Source organism: Hetaerina americana, unplaced genomic scaffold (genome assembly GCF_022747635.1).
Source record: "Hetaerina americana unplaced genomic scaffold, ioHetAmer1.1.p SCAF_1, whole genome shotgun sequence".
Taxonomy (NCBI): domain Eukaryota; kingdom Metazoa; phylum Arthropoda; class Insecta; order Odonata; family Calopterygidae; genus Hetaerina; species Hetaerina americana.
The window spans coordinates 3,313,847-3,329,231 of record NW_027286069.1 but is presented as its reverse complement, the minus strand read 5'-3'; the positions used below and the strand labels follow the sequence as shown (position 1 = coordinate 3,329,231).

The 15,385-nt window shown below is 38.3% G+C and overlaps 1 protein-coding gene across 1 annotated transcript in view; it reads right to left on the bottom strand.

Annotated features, from left to right (window-relative positions):
• The window catches only part of LOC139687572 (inactive dipeptidyl peptidase 10), a 599,750-nt gene that overhangs the window by 291,261 nt on the left and 293,104 nt on the right, over nt 1-15,385 (bottom strand). The gene's annotated exons all lie outside the window — the stretch shown is intronic.

The window sequence follows — 15,385 nt, the reverse complement described above, 5'->3', positions numbered from 1 at the left end:
TCACTATTGCTACATAGGTAACGAGAAAGATCATAGAAAACAAAAGACAGTGTTCAGTATTAAGGGCATTTTTTTGATAAAAGAATAAATTATTCATCAGAACTCTACAGACTCAGCTCTCTACAGAGTTCTCTTATTTATCAACAATATATTATGTATATATATATATATATATATATATATATATATATATATATATATATATATATATATAAATATATATATACATATGATTTTGAGGCCTGGAAACTACGGGGCTCGGCCCAATCGGTCGTGTGTCGTGCCCGGCAGCGGGGGAGTCAAGGTTCCGCGGTCGTCATCCCACGAAACCCTTGCTAGGGAAAACAGGCGGCAGCAGGAAGGAAGACGCAGGAGAAGAAGACCACATTAGTTAGAATAGGATCGTGGAATGTTAGGACGATGATGAGGACAACTAAACTGGAGAATATTAAGCGAGAGATGGAAAGGGGAAAAATAGATATTTTAGGTCTATGCGAGGTGATATGGAAAAATAGCCGGGATTACTGGATAATAATTAATGAATAATATACAGCGGCGGGGACGAGAGCCAACGAAAGGTTGCCATAGTATTAAATAAAAAGGTAGGAAGAATCGTAGACAACATAGAGCAGTTAACGGTTAGATTATTAATAGTAGAGATAAAACAGAACCGACGAACTTGGTTATTATTCAGGTATACATGCCACCGAGCAACCATAAGGAAGAAGAGGTCGATAGGATATACGATCAGTTGAGGACATAATCGCGTGTGTTCCCGCAGGGAAACATTTGATAGTGATGGGGGATAGGCATGCGACGGTAGGCGAAGGAAGAGGTGGTGATGAGATGGGGGACTACGATTTAGACCCGAGGAATGACCGCGGGGAGAAAGCAGTTGAGTTCTGCAGGAGAAAGGGATTAATCATCACCAACACTTGGTTTAGGCACCACAAAAAACGCAGATATACAAGTAAAATTCCAGGTGACTCAGAAAGGTATCAGCTAGATTATATCCTGGTTTGACACATGTTTAGGAACAGTGTGATAAATTCGCTCAGCTTCCCGGGAACGGATGCGGACTCAGACTACAATTTAGTCGTTATGAAATATAGAGTCCGTTTCAAATAGATAAGGCAGGGGCGGTGAGTTATGAAATGCAATGTAGATGCATTAAATGGTTGGAAAAGGAAGGAGTACCAACAGGCAGTAGAGGAAATCATGGAGGATGGTAAAGAGCTAAGTACTATCGAAGAAAAATGGGAAAGTATCACGAAAGAGTTATCATATATACGTATAGAGGGTTCGTCCGGAAAATAAGTGTACTGATTTTTTCCCGCCGCTCCAGGCGCGTCCAGCACCGCTCTGACGGGCTGCGATTGGAGGGGGGTATGTTGGCAAGCGACGCTGAAAAAGGCAGTCGGCTCTCAGCTGTGATGTAGTGAGGAGCCCTGTTAACGCGAACCTCCACGCTCGACCCACGTCACGGAACGCGATGCCGAAGCAGCGTTATTCCATCAAATTTGCGGTAAAGCTTGGGAAATCGTCTACCGAAACTGTCGGTATGATTAACCAGGCTTACAGGGAGTCAGCCATGTCCAGAAACATGATCTTTCAGTGGCACAAGATGTTCGTGGAGGGCAGAGAAGAGGTCGACGACGAACCACGGCCTGGACGCCCATCAACGACACTCACCGACGAAAATGTGCGAAAAGTTCGCGATGTACTGAACTCTGATCGTCGTCTTAGTGTTCGGATGATAGCAGAGCAGTGTAATGTGCCAAAAACAATAGTGCACGAGATTATTAGGGAGCAATTACAGATGCGAAAAATTTGTGCAAAGTTGGTGCCGAGAGTGCTCAGTGATGATCAAAGACTCAATCGTTTGGAAATCGCGACACAACTTGCGGATCACTGCAAAAATGATCCACATTTTTTAGAGAACGTTGTTTCGGGTGACGAGACGTGGATCTTTGAGTACGACCCGGAGTCGAAGAGACAAAGTGCGGAGTGGCACACCCCATCATCACCCCGTCAAAAGAAAGCTCGCATGAGCAAATCTCGGATCAAGGCGATGCTCATTGTCTTTTTTGACAAAAGGGGAGTCGTCCACTACGAATTTGTACCTGAACGACAAACTGTAAATGCTGCATTTTACGTCCAAGTGCTCGACAGGCTTCGAAAACGAGTCGCCCGCGTCCGGCCAGCGATCAAAAACATCTGGCGGCTGCATCACGACAATGCGCCGTCTCACACCGCGCTTGTCGTGTCGGACTTCTTGGCCAAGCACGGCGTGGCAACGCTGCCGCACCCGCCCTACAGCCCGGACTTGGCACCACCGGACTTCTTTCTGTTCCCGAAGATAAAGAGGAGTTTGAAAGGAACGCGATACGGGACTTTGGACGCCGTCAAAGAGGCCGTGACGACGTGTCTTCGAGAGGTTCCCGATGATGCCTTCGCGGGAGCGTTGGGAACGCCGCTGGAACAAGTGTATCGACTCACAAGGGTCCTATTTTGAGGAATATTAGCTTAAGATATGTAAAAGTGTAATAAATTTTTTTTTCTGAGCTCAGTACACTTATTTTCCGGACGAACCCTGTATATGTATACTACCTTGATCAAAAAGTTCCCGGAATAACCACCGTGTGGCGCTCCCATCGTTCCGATTTGAGTTCTGTTTTTTTTGTTAAATTGGTACATCTGTTGTTGATATTCCCTTTAAATCTTAGTGTCATAACTTGACATTTGCAAAAGTTACGTAGCCAAGAGTACATCTATCTCTGTGTGTGTTGGCGATTTTTTACAATTTCAGAAATGGATTTAAATTTGCAACAACGAACTTGTATTAAATTTTGCGTAAAAAACGGATTTAGTGGCGCACGGACGTTGGAAATGTTGGAAAAGTGTTTCGGCAACGATTCTCTAAAAAAAACGGTCGTTTACCAGTGGCACGAGCGGTTCAGAAGTGGTCGTGAGTCAATCGAAGATGATGAACGCAGTGGCAGACCATCGACATCGAAAGTCGGTGAAAAAATTGATAAAGTAAAAGAAATGTTGGTCAATAACCGCAAATTAACCATCAGAGAAATAGCGGAGGACTTGAACATTAATGGGGGATCGAGATGGTGCGGGGGCTAACGTACTGTCTTTCCACCCAGAGAGCCCGGGTTCAAATCCCGGCGGTGTTGAATATTTTTCGGAGGTATCTCGATCCCTACTTGAGGTGCTTTGTGGAGGGCACTTTGAGTGAGTACGCCGTCCGTCGGATGGGACGTTAAGCTGTTGACCCCTTGGCGCCTTTCGTTAAGAGTAGGCTAATGCCGACGCCGGGTTTATCTCCACCCTTCATCCTTTCCTGTCCATCCCCTATGGCGCAAATGACCTCAGCAGTCGGTCGCCTCCCCTCAATACTACTTGAACATTAATGTAATGGAAAAATCGCAGGAAGCACTGATGGACATACCGAAAACCGAATATAAAAAATGTTTCGAGGATTGGATCAAGCGCTGGCATAAGTGTGTTGCAGTCGATGGGGATTACTTTGAAGGGGACAATATAGATTTAGATGAATAAACTTGTATTTTTAATTTTCTGAATAAATTCCGGGAAATTTTTGATCAAGGTAGTATATTATATATACATATGTTAGACAATGCGTATTAAAACACCTTTTTGTGGTAAATGGCTATCGAACACAATCCTAGATAAATAGGTAGATAGGAGAATTATGAAGATTAGAATGCATTGACCGATGGATGCGAATTCTAAGGCAATGAGAAATAATTAAATCCAAAATGTATCCACTCAATGACCATGGGATGCAGATATCCTCAAATCCGTATTTCGTATAACGATCAACTCTTGTGAATCGCTTAATAAATATTCGCCAAAATTTCGGCCCATGAACCTAGCGGCAAACCACTAACCTCGAGCCCTTATCCATTTAGTTACTGAAAACTTGTGCCTTAACAACCCCTGCCACACGCCCCTGGGCAACTTGCGGGGTACGGCGAAGATGAAGATGTTACTAACACCTAAATCCGTTGCAGATGTGATTTTGTTTTACATGTCGTTTCATTCTATTTTACGAGTGGCGACCTAACATCCCCCGCCGAATGCCCCCGCGGCGGCTTCTGGGGTATTATGTTGATGTAAATGTGTGGGAGAGAACATATTTCTGTGTTCGCGCATTTCAGGCGATTTTTCCGCGGGGTGAGACGGGATTCTCGCTGGTCGCAATCATCGCCATCTCGCTGGTCATCGGATTCTCCGATTACGGACAGGTTGAATGGCTCTATTTATGGGGCATCTCTTCTTATAAATGAGATATAAATAAATCAATTAATGATTGGTGTTTTCGGAAGTACACTACTTACAATTATGGGAGCATTGGAATTATTATTTGACTTTTGGGCGCAATTGTGTTTTCTAAATTATTTGCAATTAAAGTGTTAGCCGTTTTAGGAAAGCACGGTGATTATTTTAGTGCCACTTTGTCCAGTGTATGTAAAGCAATGAGTTAAGATTGTTCTCTATTTTTCAGTCACCCTACCTTTAATTCAAGCTCACCATTTTGAAAGGGGCTGGCCTAATTCTCTTATGCGCTTCAATTCGATAAATTTCCGCGTAATTTAGAAGTAATCTTTTCTGTACAAAAATATGTATTTTTTCGTTGCCATGGAAAATAAATGGAAGTTAAGCGTTAAGGTGAAGTTAAGGTTATATGCGCCTTTGCTGTATCCGTATCGCCTACATCAGACCCTGTTAACGGTTATAATCGAAACATAGTAATACCCATCCCAGGTACACTTTCACTAATGGAAAAAACTTTCAGAAAAAATATCAGTTCGATGCGTTTCTACACTTACTGTATATTCAATGTAATGGAAGTATTTGAAGAGACAGTAAGTTTCTTTTCACCACCTAAAGCCAGGATTTTTGTCAACGCTTGCCTGACACGAAAGTGAATGGCATGAAGGTTACATGTGTAAGTTTCCACATACATCGTGACTGTTTGATAAAGGTTCAAAACTTCTGTAACTTTCAGGGCACATGTTCTAAATTATTCGAGAATATGTTTTACACATGAATTTAAATTCAAGGGATCAAATCGACGTTTTCTCTAAATAACTATTCCGTTCAATGTTTTTATTTGACCTCTTTCCATTCATACTCTTATTTCGTATATTTGATGCATTTCGGAAAGTAAATATTATAGCGTGCCTCATGTCATAGGTTAAAACCGTGTTCACATGGAGATAGTATGGTAAGCTTCTCGTAAACAGTCTTCATTCCCTTCTCATATCTGCTGGGCGACATTGTATCTTTGTATTCATTCGCCTCTGCCTACCATTCTCCTTTTTCTAAAACTAGAGGATTTGCATTGGTCATGCTTTTTAAGGATCAGAACCTATAAATCTTTATCTTTCCATATTTAGTAGCAGTTCAAAAACTCTGCATTGAAATTAAAAATGCATAAATTCATTTGAAACATTAATGCTATATTTAAAAATTCCATAAAATAATGCTAGCTGAAGTTCACTCTAATATTAGAACGCATTGAAAATAATTAAAAATTCTACGAGGCTATGATAAAGTTTCAGTTATAAAATTTCAAAGAAATTAATCTCCACAACGTCGCAAAAAAATAGAATATCCTAATTTTTATCAGATAATTACTTCGGGTTATTATCTACATGCGTCAGATTAGTTCTCAATAATAAGTTCTGTCAATTTCAAACATGTGGTCGCGAGCTTAAAAAAAAATTCATCAGCAGAATTTAGAGCGTTGGCAATTCAAATTTAAACGTAATTCAATAAAATAGAAGTAGAATTTTTTAATTTTTTTTCCCAAACTTATTCCCGCGCGAGTGTATGGTCGGCAGGACATTTCATTTTTCGCGGATCCCAGCATCGCCGGACCACGCAGACCGCAGCGCCCTCGACCGACCGCCGCTACGGCCGACTTCCGAAACAAGACCATGAATGGGATGAATGCGGATGGCGTTGGTGGTGCTTTAATGAATGCCTGATTTATGGCTGGCCGATTGGTGGAGTGAATGAGCGCTAATCAAGCTGCTCCCTGTTTACGTACCCAATGATGGAAGGTATTCCGTTCCCTTCTTTCGTTTTTCTCATTAAAAAGAATATTTTACATGCGAAGGGGTCGTTCGACGAATGAAGAATCGCCCTGAGCGGTGGCGCGAGTGATGGGGAGAGGGAGAGACGACACCGCATCGTTATGTCCCCCGTGAAACCGACCAGAATCGAAATTTGGATTCAATGTGATTCATCAGTCGACGGAGCCGTTTTAATGGCGTATGGTGATCGCATTGCCTCCCCACATATATCACGCACCTCTTCTTTGAAATAGCCAATCAGGTGCCTCCACTTTAACTCCCTACTTCACCCGCGGAAACTTAATGAACCCGGCACCCGGGCATTTATTGGAATTTCAATAGGCCGGTGAGCCATTGGAGGAGGCCAACTCCCTTTAAAGAGAGGGAATTCAGCAGTGGTGGTAGTAATTCCAATGTAGCGTATTACCTGATTCAAATATCTTAAAAATAAGGGCTTAATGCTGATTATTTTCCCACTTTAAAAGATCAACTTGCCTTGTGAGAGCATGTGAAAATAAAACAAATGAAAAAAGAATTTTGTAGAATAACATGCTTAGTGAGGATAAGGAGTTGTGAGAAATGTTAGGTGTCCTAATATGAATAACGAAATGATTTGAAAGCCATGCTAAGAAAGAAAGTTAAAAACAAAAGATTTGATTGAAGGAAACAAAATACATACCGGAAGGAATTGGACAGTGTCACGAGAAATCTACTTCTTAATGAGAGGAATGTGTTCGCTCGAGCTCGTTGCTGAATCAATCTTATATTTGAATCTTAATGCCTTCCTGTTAATCTGGGGTCATTATTTACCTTATGGCATGGTGCCAAAGGCCTTTTAAACTATTCTAATCCCTCGGAAATGACGTAATTTCTGTGAAATGATTTACATTGACTTGATTGGCACCTTGGACACATTGAATGTACTAATACGTTTCTGCGCTGGTATTTCAATATAAAAAACAGGGTTACGTCATTTAAAAAGCAGTCATCATTACTTACACACCCTAAGAACCAAATCAAAACAGAAGTTCGATTGAAAAATTATAGTTTTAATTTGCTTTATTCAAAGTAAAAAAAATGAAAACATCTGGGATATTTTATTCCGCTTCGATATAAATTCAAGGGTAATCAAATTACGTGTATTAAATTTCATTCGTCGAACGTTATTTCGTTTCGGATGGGAGAAATAGAAAAGTCATGCCCTGATTATTTAGTGTACCTTTATAGTTTTCTCTCACACATATGAATCACGTTTATCATCGTCGCATTTCCTATTGTGATTGTAATTTTTTGTGTATCTGCACGTAAACTGTTATTTTACGCGTAATTTTACAGCCTGAAGAAATCTGGAGAAAAACTGCTGTAGAAGCGAGGAATAAAAATTATATGCACACATATATGTATGTATATATACACATTCACAAGGATACACACATAGGAAAATGGAGGATAGGAACACATGCATACAAGGACACAGGAGGGAAGGGGAAAGATCTTTATAATCATTAAAAGCGTAAAACAGCTATACTTGTACTTCTATGAAAAAAGTGTATTCTCTCACGCTTTAATAAATTTTGGCGAGGAAATGTATACCATGTAGTCAACAGAGCAGTTGTATTTTCGTGTGCACTGTAGTCTTCCCTCGGGGAAAGCTCACAAAATGTTGCAAAAGTCAATGAAAAACTGTCGTAAATTCTACGGCGAGCAGAGGCTAATTTCTATGAAAACTATAACTCGAAGCAAAAATAATATCAAATCGCATTAAACTGGAGAATAGATTGACACCGACATGATACAACTAATGACAATGGTCCAATATTTGATTATTTTCTTGTGGTGTAAGATGTAAATCACTTGAAGTTTTCCAAAAAAAACGTTTTACTTTATTGCTACTCCTTTTTCCTTCTGAACGCAGGTATCTGTTAATATTTTTGCAAGGAATTCCATTAAATAAACAATTCAATAGCACATTTGTTAGTCAGACTTATTCGGTCTTGCACATTGGATTCATCATAAAATTTTATTGAGTACTTGACTAAAAGCTTTCATGCATGTGCATTTAGTAATCCGCGTATTTCTATGGAAATATTTTGAAGATAATATCGATCCATGCAGGCCATAGTCGATTCAAAATTTCGTCTATTTAAAACCCTTAAATGCTGATTACAAAAATATCCTTCTAAAATAAATATCGAAGAAATAATTGAATGAGATACAAACAGGAAGTTAAAGCAATCGATGTTGTTATAATATTAAATTTACTTGTGCCCCAAATTTATTTTACATACGTGTATATAAAACTTGTGATAGGTTGAATGGGAAAACCCTGATGTGGAAAAAAAATGATTTGCAAAACTTGAGTAGATGCGTCATGGATAGAAAAGATCATAGTTCAGGGTGAAGTCAACATTAAAGTTTAAACTAAGCTCCCATCTACGTTTTAGAAAGTTTAATTCCTTATCATACGCATCATAAGCTTCAAAACTTAATTAATGTTAAGATGTTATTTTCACGAATTCGGCACAAGTTGTCGAGGATTATTGTTTCCTATTGTCTTTTATTAACTTCCTCAAACCGATTTCGGCACAGATGAATTTCAATCTATTCATCAGTATCGTGAAGGATATTTAAACTCTGGGCCTTAATAGGCAATCCATAAATGAGGCCGAATTGCTTTTTTTTGGCTTATCATTTAATGAGGACTTTCCAGATTGGCAGTTTAAAATCAAATTAAACTTCGAGTATTCTGAAATTCATGTGAGCTACCATGTTTAATAGTGTCTTCTAAATAGGTCTTCTAACCTGACAGGCTTTATCCCACGGCCGAGGGAGCTTAATAGAGTAGTAAACGCTTTCTCGTAATGTCTGCCTCATATTTCACCTCGACATATAAATTCAAATGAACGTGGTTAATGAAATCCTCGACGTGATTAGCTACGGAAAATGCGTTCACGTACAAGCGAGATCTTTTTTCTAGCTTTTATGATGCATGCAATAGGTTTCCATTGCTTCTTTCCTAATTTATACGTTGGTTAATATAGGCATAAAAATTGAAGTGTATATTTTTGGGGCACTTATTTCCTTACCCTTGACCTTAGACCTTTCTGGGAGGCTTTGTTGAATGCATGCAATAAATAATATGGAATACGGATTTACTTGGGTCGAAAATCCGTTATTCAACATTGGGAACCCTACTGATGCCAAAAACTTTTTTTTAAATCAATTAATATTTGCGATGCATACATTCGTATACCTGTAAATATTGACAAAAAACAAGTAAAGACTATAAATTTCCAAATTTAAACGTTATTGATCGAGCAACACGCTAACAAATTGGATGAAGTCCGCGTCTATGACTTTGCACCTTTAAGTTTGCAATGCAGTAAAAAGGTAAAATAGATCCCAACTTCACCTTCAGAATCGGTAGTAGCATGCTGAGGAAGGCGAGAAAGGGTGAAAATAGCCCCATTTTCTATATAGAAGGGATAAATGGAAGTAGAATGTTAGAATTTGTATGATATCCAAAATATGCGAAAATATTAGTTCAGTTGCAACATCCTGTTTTAAGTGCATAGATGTGAGGTTTATCTCCCTTTATTCACAGCAATATCGTGCAATGTGTTGAAAAAATATATCACTTTTTCCAGATGCCATTCGTTTTCTGCTGCAGTCCTTCCTTTCTTCCTTTCCTTAATTCAATCATCTATCAGCGCAATCCTTCTTGCCTTTGGGAATTACATTTTGTGGTCGATCTTCAACCACGCCCTAAATATGACAAAGTCTCTTCCTCCTGCCTCCTTTTATAATCCATAAGCCTCCGAAACACTCAAGTAAACGAATCACCGGAAATATCATTTGGACACGGAATCAAGGAGGTGGGAAAAACGTTCACCATTGGTTCGAGAACCCACCTTCGAGAAAATAATAGGCCATAATGTGATCAATGCAATCAAGTAAATGTCTCTCTCTTTCATCTTGAATTCTTATTTAAATTCACCAGGAGATAATTTCGATATAAAACATGAACCATTACAAAATGGACATGGGCTATTTTCTATAGAATTGCCCGGTAATAAATGCCAATCATATGCTAATTTGTTAGTTTTATGAAATTACTGCGGTTTTGAATAATTATGTTTCACGAAGTTAACTTCTGTACATTTCATTTAGTACTCTTGGAGTACTCTCAAGCACGCTGTTGCATGATGTGATTACAGTGAATACATACCCTTGACGCCACTTTTTGGTTTTGCCTATCCCATTAGGGGGTATTCGTCACAGAGGTCACGCAGCAGCATCAGTCAGTGTTTTCTTTTGAAGTGTATCACACTAGTAATTACTATTGGCCTCTCGTTCCTTGTAAATATTAAACTACATCTCGTATGGATCGAAATTACTCGCATTTCACTAGTTGCTCCTAAAAACATAAAAACGAAAACAAGTTAATTCGATTCGTTTCCCCTAAAATCATCACAACGACATTAAATAATGACTGGTTCCCGGGTTTATGTGATTTATTGAAAACGCGACGAAGGATATGTTAATTCCAAAGTTTGATATTGATAGATTATTTTTCCAAATCAATATACATTAATCGACTCTTGGGAAGACTGGCCTTTTGTTTCAAGGTTATAACCGTAGACCCATGACCCATCTCCAGTTATGACCTGGGTCATTACCTGGGACCCTGGGTCATTGTTTGCGGTTGGGAGCAAGCCCTCTACAGCTGCAGCACGACATGTTGACGAGATAAAAGAAAATGCGACTTGGCAGCTGACAACCATTCCGGAAAAGAATTTTGCCGGTTGTTTCAAAAGTGACGCTGGGATAAGTGTGTGTGAGGCCTCAAGGGGACTGGAGCCTCCTCGTTGTTCTAGGTACGTTATTCTTCTAAAAATATTGCATGGCTGGATCCTTTACGGACAGATCTTGTGTGCATCGCATTAGATATAAAATTTGCCACCGTCGGTGTAGCCGTGAGGTTGAGTTAAATATCTGTTTTTTTGGATTGGATAATTATCAAGGGGTTTAGGAAACCGTGACTTTAGGAGAAAATGTAGTACCCCCCTAATCCTGAAAATTAGTGCAAAAATGATATTAAAACTGTACCTCTCATCTAAAAGTTACTCCATCCGAAATCGCTTAGTGAAGAAGGTATAAAAAATGTTCTAAGAATACTATACGTCATTGAGTTGCAAAAAATACCATTGTTATCGGGGGAAATGGAAGCTAAGTAAAAAAGGAAGCATTTAGCAATCTCGTTCAATATTCTTTCCTTTTCTACTTTTTATTCAATAATTTTTCTGTTCAGTTTGTAAATATTTTAATTTCTCTCTAAAAGTGAGAATTTCATAATTTTTTTGTCATTCTCTCTCTCAATCGAGCGGCAAGGAGTGATACTTGACCCATCACCATCTTACTTTTGGATGATGCATTAGTACAATATTTAAGAAGTTAGGAATATACTAAGTAATAGGTAATCTATATTTATTGCTTGAATTTGGGTTAATTGTGAAATATTTCCATGACTTTTCAGAGAAATTAAATATTATCACTTAGCCGAGGAAGACACATTTGCTCAACCGACAATATTAATCAAACAATTTTAGAGTGTAAAAATCCCACGATGTGCGGCCGAGTGCTTTAGCCACTTAAGTCCTCTTATACTCTGAAATTTTGAGGGATACAAAAAACAGTATTAATTCATAAAGGATCGTCCTTTCTGACAATATGAACTCACCACTGTCGAATTATATTAAAAATATTCAATAATTGAAAAACTCAGTGCCACATCTGGTCTCTCAGAAAAATGTAGCGCAAATAGCAATTACTATCTGTACTACTCTGCACATATCATATTGAGTTGTTAAATAGTTATATTTTTACTTTCAATTTCGAATTTTTATACCGACGAATCCAGGATAGAATAATATTGAAATTATTACATGATGATACTCGCTTGGACCCCAATGTTATTTTTAGAGCGCAGTTATACATGTATACGCAATAAGAGCAGAACGTCAACGCAAGTTATTATTTCCAGAATGATGCATTTTAAACCTTTTGATTTTTAATCAAATGAACATTTAATTAAATACACAGCAACAGCAAGCCATCGCAAATTGCCAATTCACATAGCTTGATATTGGGATATTCCTCTCTATTTCAGGAATGTTAGCATTCGCCAGATATTTCCCTCGATTAATTTGATCTGCAATTAACTAAAGTCATGGAACAATTTAACAAATTAGGATTTTTTATCCTCAACAGAATCAATTCTTATTTGTAATTCATTTCTGTAGACAGGGTCAATGCAAGGAGCGAACCGGTTCAAATGCTAATGGCGACTTACCTTAATTTCTTTGAGTGATCTTATATTTTATCAATCACCCGATGTCCTTAGAGAAATTCTCAACACTTTTCAGTATAACTCACTAAGATGAGTGATTACTAATGGGCGATTTTTCGAGAAAAATTGGCTTATTACATTATATGTATGTTTCCATATTCCAAAGTTATTTTCTTTCCTCTGTGGTCTTTATCATGACGACGAGTAATTTGAATTACTCGGTAATAGCTGCAGCTTTCGTTCATAGCAGTTGCAATGTTCGAATTAGGGCAAAAAATTGCTCAGTACAAACGTATTCATGGTAATAGATTAATATCTCATGAAGTATTCCAGGAGGGATTGGGTGGCGTTCTCCTTAAGAAAAAAATTAATTGTTTTTAAATTACTGAATAAAAAGTTTAAATCCACGTACTCTCATGCCACGTGCTCAATCAATTAATCGAAGAGTAAATTCTCATTCACGAGAAAGATGTGAAGGCGATCTACATAATGCTGTGACTTACGAGTCTGCGCAGCATCCCGCATGCAAGCGGTTATGTATTGCAACACGTGAGTGAGACTAAGCTCGCAATCATCCAGGAATGACAGGAATACATCGGCAAAGCGATATTTTGGCACCAATGACTTAGGTGCCTCACTAAACCTGAGAAATTATTGGAATAACGGATTTCTTATGTACCCCGTCTTTTTACTTCAAAAATGGGGTGTGCAAACACACCGCGACCCGTGATGAGATTGAAAAATTGCACCAAGCGCATTGGTGGCATGGAAACCGATGGTTAGTGTGTTGAAAAACTGAACCAAGGTCCCAAGTTTAAATTCCGGTTGCCATGTGGTTTTAGAGTAAATAAAAATATTTGGTAATGATACTATAGTCATAGCGAAAGGAGATGACCTGATGCGTGAATATGATAGGCCATAGTGCTCAGTCCCGAGAAAGCTCCATCTCCTGACATCTCTCAGTAAAACTAGAGATTTACAATTGTTATAATTATTATAAGGTAATCTACCGGTTAAGGTAGGTTTTTGGATAGACACAACAACCAAATAAATATTTTATTACTCCTAACAAAACACAAAATCCAGCATCCTACTCTATATCAGGTCCCTCTTCATCTCTGAGTACTTTCTTCCTCCCTTCCTACTGTCCAACATCCCTATCCTTTTCCTTCCCTTTCCTCGTTTGCCTTACATCCTCCCCTATATTACAGTCTTCAATATCCCACTGCCCAATACTCCCTTCACCCACTTTTCTTGCCTCCATAGGACTTCTCCCAAAAAAACCCTCTCCTCGCCCACCATACCAAGTACTTCCTCATTTGTTTTCTTCTCGGTCCATTTCACCTTCTCCATTCTTCTCCACACCCACATTTCAAAAGCCTCCAATCTACGTCTATCCTCCTGCTTCAATGACCATGTTTCCGCGCCGTACATAGCTACGCTCCACACCAAAGTTTTTGCGAGTCTTTTCTTAATATCCTTACTCAACGTCTCTCTCATCAACTCCCTCCTCCTTGTGAAAGCCTCTTTGCCTAGCGCAATTTTATAGTATATAAGATGGATTATATATATGATGAACTCACGCAGGACATTCACGTTTCTTTTTAGTTATCTTTTGGGAATTTCTCGGGAACAACGCATTTTGGAATAGCATTTAAAAAATATAATTAATGTTTTCGAGGGTGAAATGAAATGAATTTATTTATTTGTACATTGGCTGGATGACTTGAAGGTCATATTTAGGTAAACTTCTTTTTTTTCAAATGGAAACCTACATTTTTATTCTATTCAGGTTTAGACAAAAATATAGATACCTCGTTTGAAGTTTTTTCAACGGACTTTAAATACTTGATGCATAAAATGAAATAAATAGAAATACAAGGATGGGTGAAATTAGAATTTTTGTTGATGCTGGGCTTATGAAAAAAAGTGCCTTTCCATTGGGGTTAATTGTAATTTACTGATTGTTTTAACCTGCATTCTGTTGCCTATAGACCCTGAATTCTTAACTAATTATAATTTTCAATTTTTTTAAATATTTAGTCGTATGCATTATTGTTACAGGATGATAACTTGTATTCTGGCCTACGGGTATTGATATCTAGCCCGTGTATACTAGTACGTTAATTTAAGTTAAGTTTATATATTAACATCTAATTTAGTGGATATAAAATTAGCTTGCGTTGCAAAATTCTTGTCTGCGGTTGCTCAGAATTTCTCTTGAAATACTTTGCTAATTCGAGAGGTTTTGGTAAAAGCTTTCTGCGCATTCTTGCCTGTCCATGTCTCAGAGCGGAAAACTCCTTTTTCATCTTTGAAAAAGAGAAAATAGAATTAATAAAGCTTACGTGTGAAAGAAATTATTTTTTGCTCCCCGCGGTGAACAGCGGGAGTATTAAGACTCCGAGAGACCACCGTTGGGCACCAGACCACCGCTAAGCCCTGAAAATCCTTACGCAGGGTATTTTGAACTGCATCACTTTAGTTGATGAAAATAAATTTCACAGGGAAAAATTTTATTTCGCTGCAATATTACAAGGCAGTTCTGCTACTTGACAGTCATAAGGGGTTTCTCAAGGAATGTATTTTTTTCTGCTGTTCAATTTCGTTTACGTAAAATTTGTATGCAAAAAATCAGTCTTCAAATTCCCAATTGCCGCAAAATAAAAGTATTCCTGATTTTTTTAAGATCTTTCCAATGTGATGCAGAAGATTTTTAATTCTTTGGCGTACCCAAAATATTATAATACGAGCTGATATTTGATAAATGAATTCTCATTCGGGACTCATAATTTTCTGTTTGCTCCTCCCTTATCTGTGCCTTTGATTGAATTATCCTTCAACGTTTATGCTGAAAATAGCCAGTATGTATATGTACTCTTTATTCTGAAAATCAGCAAGTTTATTATATTTTTCATGT